The sequence below is a fragment of the Rhipicephalus microplus genome, chromosome 3 (assembly GCF_043290135.1).
Source record: "Rhipicephalus microplus isolate Deutch F79 chromosome 3, USDA_Rmic, whole genome shotgun sequence".
Taxonomy (NCBI): domain Eukaryota; kingdom Metazoa; phylum Arthropoda; class Arachnida; order Ixodida; family Ixodidae; genus Rhipicephalus; species Rhipicephalus microplus.
Window position 1 is genome coordinate 109,658,419 of NC_134702.1, and position 11,215 is coordinate 109,669,633.

The 11,215-nt window shown below is 48.8% G+C and overlaps 1 protein-coding gene across 1 annotated transcript in view; it reads left to right on the forward strand.

The window, feature by feature from the left end:
* LOC142803875 (uncharacterized) overlaps positions 1-11,215 on the forward strand; it is a 63,461-nt gene that overhangs the window by 10,042 nt on the left and 42,204 nt on the right. The gene's annotated exons all lie outside the window — the stretch shown is intronic.

Genomic DNA, 11,215 nt, shown 5'->3' on the forward strand with positions numbered 1-11,215 from the left:
CTGCGGAGTTTGACGCTTTTTCGGCGTGGCTCTTTCAAAACTACCCTGTCGACTTTACAGCCACGCTACGCGCGGCCGAGAGAGCCGTCTTCCTCACACAGCCAGCGGTGAGGATAGAGGAAGCGCTCAGCGTGTCACATGACAGATAAGCGGCGACTGCGTCTGCGCTGCTACACTCTGCACCGAGAAAGGAGGACTCTCCGCGACAGCTTTCTTTCTTTTTCCTCTCTCTTTGTGTGCGGCCTTGAAAGGAGAAGGGTTTCTACATGTAGAGACCCTTCAGCAGATCGGCATTTGAGAGAGAGGAAACAATCTGCCACAATTTTTTCTTTTCTTTTCTTCTCCTCCTTCGCGCGCAGCGTTGAGAGGTGCCACCACGGGATCGGGCATGGTTCTGAGAGCATTTTTAGAGCGCAGCATGTTCGAATCAATTGTCGCACCTGCTTGTGCGTTCGAATGACTGGGCGTTTTCGCCCATTGGAATACACATAGCTTTGACGAGACCTCAGCGTGAGTTCGAATTAACCGGAAGTTTGAATTAAGGAAGGAGGTGGGTCTTTAGACAACTTTTCTTATTTTTAGTGCCAGCTAGATGAAAATCGGCAGTCTTGAGCAGTTTTTTATGCTGATTTCAAATCTGTAATTAGTTTTTTGATAGCTGCAATAGTTCATAAAATATTGATGTCTGAAATCAAATTAGTTTCATACTCGTTACGGGGCTTTATGAAAATTTAGTCTTGCTAAACCAAAATCTGAATGCATGACACTGTTGCTAAAGATCTACTGTAGGGGTTGATGCTATTTTTATTCATTCAGAAGCATTTTACATGAAAAAAAAAAAGGATCATTGACTGCAGACTCTCAAAATAATAGTTCAGTGGCCACTGAAACGGCATGAGAAACTGTATTTACAACGCTGTGTGTCTGTTTCAGTACACAGCAAGCAAAATAGCACTTGAACAGCATGGTAGCAAACACTTGAATAGTATAATCAAGTGGCTCTTCCATAGACAGCATATCTACGCACAATGTTCCAGTCCAAAATGCAATTTTTGTCGGAAAATTGCCACTGCTGTCCACTGAAACTGCCCTACAGCATACCAGGACTGTAGGCCGAGTCTCTTGCTGGTTTGTGTCGCTTTGCAACGCGGGTTTTTGTGGAACAGCTGTCAGTGTGCTTTTTCTTGGACTTCTCCAGCCTGATGTTGTCTCTTTCGAGGCTGCGGAGCACCGAGCGATCTCCAGGGCTGTACCCTAGTTTTTCCGCAATTCCCGCTTTGCTCCTTGTGACACCTTGGTTGAAGCGGCTGACAGCTTCAGCCACTGCCCTATCGACGCTGCGCAATGAGGCGTGCTGCGTTTTCGAAACCTGCTGCCAAATCACAGAGTGCAAGCTTTCACTGGGGTTCTGCGTGAGGCCGTCGCTGCACCTTTCCAGAAGGGCTGTCTCACTAAGGCGCGTGAACACGGGCTCCAGTGCCTCGCACACAAGGTCGGGCAAGCAAGGTCGGGCAAGCAAGGTCGGGCAAGCACAAGGTCGGGCAAGTTTCTTCTTGCCGTACGCTTGACGAGTCTTCTTTTTTAGCCGATGGTCTCCGCTCACACCGGCCATAGCGTTGAAACGAAAGGCAGAACACCACACGCGCGCGCAACAGCAACCGCTGCAACGGACTGGCGGAGCAAGAAAAAAAAAAAAAAACGGCGGGTGGCCTTGGCCGCGCCAGCCAATGGGAAGCGCGAGACAGGGGGCTCTACTTGCGAGCGCGCGCTTTAGCCAATCGGCGGTACGGAAGTGGCTTTCAGAAAAGGGGCGAGAGTTGTCGTTCTCTTGAGGCGACGCCATATTGAGGGGCCGCTAAATGAGTACAAAGAAATCGGCTTTAAAACAAGACCAAGATGGCGGCGATCGGCTCCCTGCTTCGCCGTCGGTGCGCACGAGAAGTTTGACCAAATATTTCGTGTTGCGGAGCGTTTCGAGACTACCGTGCCGTTTTGAAATGCGATTTTATTATATTTCCCGATCGAATTCAGTGTTGAAACTTTCATGGCAGGTTGCTTATTGGTGCAAACATTCGGAAAATGCGGTTTTCTCAAAGACGATTTTTTGGTCATTTTTGACCATTCTAAGACCCGCGTCCCCCCTTAAGCATGTTGAAATTGATGAGGTTAGATGTGTTTATTTTCTGTTGCATGCGTGATCACCTAGTGGTACATCAGGCCACGAGGGTGTTTCCTTTTTTGCATGCTTATAGGTGTGCGCTCATCTGAGCATACATTGCCGCAAACTGTTGTAATCGAAATAACGAAATAGTTGTGGCTCCCCTTCAACTTTGTTATAACGAGGTTTGAGTGTGATGCCTCTGCCACGTCTTTTGGTAGACTGTAGGCATGCCTGGGGTCAGGTTCACCCTTTGCTTTTGCAGCATTGTGTTGACACCATGAACTTTCCCCAGCTGGGCACAGACTGTGGTTCGGGCATTCATCAGTGGAGGTGATGTGGCGGTATGTGGGCCATCACAGCCTTTTGCATCTGGCCCATTTCACCTTCATGCGATTTCATAACCCAGCCATAATATGGGCTCAGCCTAGCAATCAGCTCACCTGTGAGCCTGCCTTTCCCACTGCAGTTTTGTTTCTGCACTAGGTTTCTCAACGTGGTGCCCGTCCGTTTCTATACATGATTAATGCAGTCTTCCTTCTGCACATCTATGTATCTATACACCTTAGCGTGTTGTATGGCGGAAAATGTCTGAGAGTCTTCATTAGACAGCATAGTTGTTTTGCGCTGGCAATAGCGTTCAAACGTACCTGTGAAATAGAATGAGAGCCGTCTCCACTTCCATTTGCCCTGTTTTGCTGTTAGTATTTTTTTGGCATTTGTGGTTAGCCTTCTATTCTTGATAGTCCTCACTAATAGGCTTTGGGCCCACCTCGCAGCCTAGGCAAAAGTTGGAAAGAACGATGTAGTCCAACATGTAGTCACTAAATATTTCGATAACTGTGCTGACGCCAAAGTGGGAAGAATGGTTTCGTGTCTTTTACGTGCCGTCGTAGCCAACGGCAATATTGCCCCGGTGGGCGAAGCCTAAGTCATCATAAATTGTTGCAACCTTTTCCACATATTTCCTCATAGCGGAGTCAGCGGCTTGCGTTGCTGCGGGTGCCAATGTATTCTTCAAATGTAAATGGAACGTCTTGTGGTGCATTCCGCGGTGTGAGATGCCCATTGTCGCAAAAATATCGTTCATTTTCGTTTGGCTGTTGCCGGTAGCCACTATCGCCCTCGAAGCAAGAAAATTTACTTCAAACAGATTGCATGTGTTCGTGCCGTTCGTGCGGGGCGAAGTCCATTCATTTGTGATCTCACTGCACCTTTCACACTGCACTAGCACTTTCACGGCAAGTACGTAGTCCTGATCCCCTCTGACGATCATAGTTGGTCCATGGCAGGCTTTACAATCCAAGGCACCCATGTCACCCATTATCGCATTCAGCATATCTAGATGCATAAGCAGATAAGGAGGAGCGGGGCCCGAGTCGTGTGTGAGGGCCTCACTACAACTCGCTGTGACTGTGTCAATTTTCTGTGCTGTTGCTGGCGTCGATAAAAGCCGCTCGAGCATCGCTTTCTCATGGGCACGATTTTTTTCTATTTCAGTGTCTGTCACCACCTTGGCGTCGATTCGTAGTCACCCGGAGTTCGCTTCACTCTCATTGTCGTCGTAGACAACGACAAATCGTAGTCAAAGTCAACCAAGGGCTCTGATGACTTCGTAGATTTTCTCCCGGAACCATTGTGTTTCCTGCGACCAAATGCATGCACGGTGCGATACTTTTTTGCGTTTCCAGGTGTGGCGATACGATCAGAAGCTTTAGAGTGCTCTGCCGATTTCGAGGCGTCACAGCAGTAACCGTCCAATGAGCGCCGGCAGCGTGTTCAGCCAGTCGCTGACCTGTGATTCGTCCACTTTCTTACCTTTGCCACTAACAGCTTTGTACACTAAGCCGTGCCATTCTTTAAAACAATGCAGCCACCCGCCAGAAGCTTGAAAGTGGTCGATGCCAAGGGAAAGCGCAATGCTGTCTGCCTTTTCGTGTACCGCCTTGCTGTCTAAGTTGACGCCAGCTGCTGTGACTTCGCGAAACCACATCAGCAGGACCTCTTCCAGCTTCACAGGGTAGCCTGCTTCACATTAGCGCCAAAGTGCTGTGCATTCTTCAACACGACTTGTCACTGCCCAACGATGGTGCAGAGTGTCGACGGCACTATGCCGAACTTCTTTGCCAAGTCTGCGCGTTTCCTCTTGGTGTTTTCGTCGACTTTCCCCAGTATTTCAATTAAAGGAAAGCCTTCCGCTTCCGAGACATGTCCACTTATGCTTCGGTCTCCCAGTATACGAGCAGCAACTCACACGGATTATGCAGCGGCAGCGACACGAATGACAAGAAAAACGAGAACCTCTATGCGTGCGCTAGCACCACGTCCACGTGAAGTCGCGGTCGCGCGGCGTAGTCATGTAGCAATCAAAAAGAAAAAAGAAACACACACAAACGCCAATGATCTGCGAGAAAATAGCTGACGTACCAAACTTGTCAGGCACATGACCCGGCCTGCAAATGAGATGGGAGAGCCCGCTCTGCCATGCCACATACCTCGGCGCGACTCTCCTCTACGCAGGCTCGTATCTCAAGCAAGCGTGACCAAGCTTGAGCTGTTTTTTCTTTCTCGTCGATGAGCGTAGCCGTTTACACGGGGAGGAGGCGAGGAGAAATTTTGGCGCTTCTCCGCGCTGCTTGGTGGCTCGGGCAGCTCAGGAGGTGAAGGCAATCGAGGTGGAAAAAAAAAAAAGCAAGAAAAAAACACCGGCAGCCACGGTGGCCTCTTCCCCACTTTGAGACCAGCCGCGTCGCTCCGCTCGGGTGCAGCAATCACGTGCCTTCGTATCGGCCGAATTGACTAGGGAAACTGTTCGTATAAAACCAAATTACGACATATTTTAAACAACGTAGTCTCTTCGACACAACCTGAAAATTCGTATTATCGCAAAATTCGCATAAACCGTAATCGTATCATCGAGATTCCACTGTAGCTATATTCAAGTCACTGTATATTGATGTCACAGAAGCCGCACACTTATCCATTAGCTTTAGGAGCTGTTGAGGCTGCCGGCACCAGCTTCTGCTTCAGATAACTCTGCCACATTTTGCTATGAAGGCCGAGGTGCGATATATTCATTGCAACGAAAATATTGTTTATTACCGTCTGCCGATTCTCTGTGCTGACCATCGCATGAGTAGACAGAAGACTCACAACGAAGGGACTCTCGTGTCATTTTTTGCACGCTGTGAGCTCTACTTGGGGGAAAGACCATTGCCGCACTTCTCGCCTCTGCCAAGAAGGCTAACGGCAAAGCCGTATTCTCGCTTGTTTGCGTCGGAAGTCTCGGAGGCGACACATTGATTGCACTGTATGCATGAGAAAAGAGTGCTCATCAGCTCATCACTTCTTCACTGACATTAAAGAAGCAGGACTTAATCTCTGCCGGCCTGTCCGCACCGTCATCGATACTCACAAACATGTGCAATTTCCTCTTTGTTGCCAGTTTTCGTGCAAGCTGTTCAAGTTTATCCCCTGCTTGTTTCATCAGGGGAAGCAATTATGCCTGTGGAACTATCTTTGCGACGTGCCGAACGGTGCTTCTTTGATGACCATCAGCAGGTGACGTTAGTCTTAGCTTGCTCTCGCGAGGCTTGCTGGCGTCCATTCGGAGCCGCTGCAGCCTTGTGGCTGCTGGCAAGTGGTCATTGCTTGGTTCTTCAGCAGAATTGTCGCATTATTGAAGTTGTAACAGTCTCGCTTTCTTTTTTCTTTTACTTATTTCGCATTGGGAAGTTACAATATTTGGACATAGTTGCACGTAATCGATTTTGCTTGAGCGCGTTGGTGCACGGCAGCAGATGACACCAACTGCCTGCACCAATCGCTGGGCTCCATTTAGTCACGTTCACGAAACGGGCGAATGGAGTAGTGTGCTGGCACTTTTTTTTTCAACGTGGTTACTACACAACGAATGGGCTGAAAAATGAAATTGTGCTAGGAACTTGAAAGAAGAAAGTGGTTTTTCAGGTGCAACTGATATGGCCGCGATCGCGTGCGTGGTTCAGCGGAAACGTGGCTTGAAAAAAGTCCCATTTTTGCGCTTTCACTCAAAATACAGCTCACAGTGCTTATATAAATTGGTATTGCGGCTTACCGTATTTACTCGATTCTACCGCGCCCTCGATTGTAACGCGCACCCGATTTCCACCGCGAAAAAAAAAAAAAAACGTAAGACATCGATTGCAACGCGCACCCATTTTTTTTTTGCTGGCCCGCACGATCACACCACTCGAAAAAACGATTCCTTTCGGGATTGTCTTCCATTTAAGGGGAGACGTGGGTCCTCAAATGAAGTTTGTTAATTTTGGAGGGAATTAAATGATATTTAACAGTGTTGTTCAGTTTTTTCTGCTGATTTCAAATATGTAACTATATTTTGTATAGCTGCATTAGAACAAAAGATACAAAGATTTTAATACAGAAATTGGGTCGATTTCTTACGAGGCTTTTCAAAAACTTCGCTTGGTGAAAATCAAAAACTAAGTATATGACGAGAATGCCAGAGAGTTCCTCTAACCGGTGATGCTAATTTTATTGTTCTCAGCCCAATTATAATGCAAGAAAAACATATGTATAGTTGATTGCTAAATTTGCGCTAATTTTCATTTATAATCGGTGGCAACTAGAATTTAACACACAACTTTAGAAATAAATGAATAGCATCACCGGCTAGATTCATTCAGCATAAACATTTCGATATCAAACTTTTTGCTTGTACTCAGGAAAAACATGCGAAAATGTTCCGTAAGGACGTGTGCGATGGTCAAAAAAACAGCTGAGAAAAATGGATCTGAAATTTCGGTTCACCATAACTTTTATTAGCTTAGAAATCTGGCAATATAAATTGCATCACCATGTAGCCCTGTTCTTTAGCATCAAGTTCATGGTAAATATGTGGTCACTGTGCAGAAATAACACTGAGATATTTTATGTAACATCAGGCACAGTCATTGAAAGTGATGCAAGAAAGCCAGCACCACCCACTTCACTTGTGGTTCCTAGTTGAACAGAAGGCACACAAAAGATCTCCCTGTGCAAATAAAGCAGTTCAATGTTCATGGTGACAACAAAATATGCCTTTTGCACAGTTATGGCAGCAAGGAAACAAATCTAGATCAAATCCCAGTGGTGGCATCCACATTTAGATGGGGAGAAAAGCAAAAAAGTTGTGTTGTACTTGTGCTACAGTGCATCCCAGCTAGTCAAAAAGAGTAGAATCATCATGGTTTTGGCACACAAAATTCCAGAATTCAAAATAACAAAAAAAAATTCTTTGCACACAGCATCAGTGGCGTAGCCGGGGGGGGGGGGGGGGGGGCACACCGGGCCCGTCCCCCCCCCCCCCGGAATTTTTTTTTTGCCATGGCATACACAGCACAAAATGACACTCGACCACCTCTGCCTGCCCCCCCTTCCCCGCCCTCCCCCCCGCCCGAAAAAAATTTCTGCCTCCGCCCCTGCACAGCACTGGTCACACCTAGACCTATAGTAGCCCAGGGCTGTAGGCAGAGTCTGCTGCTGGCTTGTGCCTTTTTGCAAGCCTGCTTGTGGCAGCATTCCTGCTTGTGTGGTCCTTGTTGGACATGCGAATTCGTCGACGATCCTTTTCGAGGCTTCGGCGCACTGCATGGCTACCAGCACTGTAGCCCAGTTTCTCTGCTATGACAGTGTTACTTTTCGTCACACCTTGATTGAATCGGCTGATGGCTTCGGCCACTGCCCTCTGGACACTGTGAAGCGAGGCATGCTTAGTCTTTGGTGCTTGCTCCCAAATAACAGAATGCAGGCACTCGCTAGCATTCTGAGTCATGCCATCGTTGCACCGCTCCAAGAGGGTTTCTTCACTCAGCCGCTTGAAGATTGGCTCCAAAGCTTCACACACGAAGCTGGGCAAGCTGTTTTTGTGTGGTGGGAGTTCCTCGTTCTTTGCCACAGCACGATTATAAAAGCACCAAGATTCTAGCCCTTCGAGGCAAAGATCGTGCTTCGGGGCGTCGTCAGTCGACGACATGTGGAGCAGGGTTGCCTCAACTGCCCTCTTCATTCCTGGCACGTCATTCTTATGACTCCTCAAAGCCCAGCCGTAGTAATTCATAATTTTCTTGATTCTCTCCTGGGTGAGCCGTCCCTTTCCTCCAAGTGGCTCACCTTGGGCCTTCTTCTTGTCAACCAGCGCACGCAAGGCTGCTCCCATACGCTTGTGTACGTGATTCACACAATCTTTCTTTTCTACCTTGATGAAGCCGTACACAGCCTGCTCGGTCAAGGCATGGAAAGTCCTGCTGTCACCGTCAGAAAGCATCGTGGTGTAACGCAGCTTGTACTTTTCTAGAGATCTCTGGAACATAATGAGTGCAGCTTGCACCTCCATTTGCCCGGCTTTACAATCAATGTTTTTCTGGCAGTCTGGCACATGTGTTGTGTGCCAAGCTGTGTAGCCTTGCTCACTGGGTTTTGGACCTAGTGAGCAGCCCAAGCAAAAGTTGGACAAGACAATGTGGTCCACAACAAGCCCGGTGTACATTTCAATGATGCACCCGACCGCAATGTGTGAACTGTGGCCACGCGTCAGCCAAGTTCCATCGAAGATCACGTCGATGTTGCCTGGTGGGTTGCCAAAGTCCCTGTAGAGTTCCTTGATTTGAACCACACTTGCGGCCTCACAGTCTGTTGCAGCACTGGTGCATGCCTGAACCATCATGTTCATGTGGCCCTGGAAAGTTTTGTGGTGTAAGCCGCGATGAGAAATGTTCATTACAGCAAAGAAATCGGAGAGGGCTGTTGCTCCCTTGCCGATGCTCTGAATGGCCTTCATCGCTCTGACGTTCACTTCGAACGGCGTTATCCTGGCGTCACCGGCGACTCTCGGGGAAGAAAATCGCTCTAAGCGCATCTCACAAGTGGAGCACTCCACCACAAGCTTGACACAAACAAAGCCCATAATCTTTGGTGGGGTCCTTCGAAAGTGCCACAGTTTTCTTGCCGCACCCGGGACACAGCATAAGTCCAAGAATCTCTTGCACCACGGTCAAAGCCATTACTGCAAATTCAGTTCCGCTGTCGTTGACGTCCTCTTTCATTTCGACACCCAGAAGCTTGAACTTTCGCTCTGTTGCAGACTTCGATGCCAGGCGCGTTTTTATGTTACCGGCGGTCGCTGTGCGCTCCCTGCTTTCTTCAGGTGTGAAGAAAGTGGTGTTTATACGATCTGCGGCAACACGCGAAGTTGAGGCAGACGAAGCGTCGACGCCTGATGTGTTGGGTTGCAGCTCGGAACTCGATCCGGCAGAGCCTCCAGGCAGAGCAGCAACCGGCAACTCGGGCAGCATGACAGGCCTCGCCGCCTTCCGTCGCGCATTCCAGGGCCGCTTTCGAGTCTTGCCGAACGCCTCACGCGTCGTAACCTTCAGACGACGATCTCCTTTAGCCATTCGGGCAGGGAAGGTGACACCTCACCACACGCTGTCGAGCGAGCGGCCGAACAAGCGTAAACAGCGGCGCGATAAAACCACAGAGATATACAAACACAGCGAAACGCGAGAGAGGCAACCGGCGACGGCTCCGAGGCAGAGCGCGCGAAAAACAACCCGCTCGCTGCTAGACCAATAGGAGCGAAGCGCGCGGGGGGTGTGCGCGCTTTGGCCAATCAGCGGCGCGAACGCGTCCTCCAGGAATGACGCGATAGCGTCAGTTCCAGCCCACCGACGCCATTTTGAAAGGGCGCAAAATGCGCACAAAGAAAACAGCTTTCAAACAAATCTAAGATGGCGGCTCCCGGCCACCGCGTTCGCACGTGGCGACGGCGCGAATTTCGAACATTTTGGGCCGATTTTTTCCAATTTCACGTCCACCTTGGGTCACATAAGCGCACTTTTTTATTATTTCCCAATAAAATTGAACTTTTAGACTTCGCGGAGGGATTCTTGAATGTTTAAACATCGCGAAAATGCACTTTTCCAAAAATCGACTTTTTTGCTATTTTTTGCCGTTTTAAGACCCGCGTCTCCCCTTAAATATGAGGTACGGGCGAAGCTTGTGCCCATCTGACGTGTAACAGAGCATTGCCGTCACTGTAGTTTTACCGTGGACCGATGTCAGCACGCGAACTTGCTTCGCCCCCTTCTCGACAGTTGTGGTGCCAGGCATGTCGAAGTAAAGAGGCGTCTGATCGGCATTCCAGATTTGCCCAAGCAGGTAGCCGTTGTTGCGCCGCAAGTTTAGGACGAACCTCTGAAAACTGTAAAGCTTTTCATCGTACTTCTCCGCAAAAGTTTTCGCATATGCATGTTCCCCTTCGGAGGGAAGAGCCTTTCCTCTTCATATAGTTAATTAGCCAGCACCTGCTCGCTTTAAACAGGCTCCGCATTAGACTTTTTTCTAAGACTAATTGCATAGCCCGCACTTGGAGCAGTTCTGTCATGGGCCGCTGTTCCGCTCGCTCCTCAAGCACATACTCGCGGAGCAGCTCTTCAATTTGCGGAAACCGACCCTGCTGTGGTTCACTGAAGCCTTTGCGTGAAGCTTTGCTGTCGACAATCTTCTGCTTTTGTTTCCGCCGGTCCCGCACGCACGTTTCGAGAAGGACCGCGATGCGGCCTGATTTCCGTCCGTTTCTGCACACGCGATGACTTTTCTTTTAAAAGCGGCATCGTGGTGCACTCGAGTTTTTGGAGTCGGCCCTTCCACGTCGTCGATGCTAATGCACTACTAGATGACGAACTCCTCAGCACACGTACGAAGTGTCGCACATGGTAAACACATAGGCAGAAATAGCCGACGCACCATGCCACGGAGGAAGCCTCCGTGCACCATGCCGACGCACGTAGGGGGCGGCCATCTTGGATTTGCGATGGCAATAGATTGACCGTAATTTTTTTGTTCGTACTCGATTCTAACGCGCATGCGATTTATGAACTCGCTTAACCGGAAAAAAGGTGCGCGTTAGATTCGAGTAATTACGGTAAATATTCGTCCGTACCTAGGAAGAGTTTTTTGGGGGGATTTTTTGATCAAAGGATTTTAGATGGTAGCGTCGTTGACCTCATTACGTCGCAG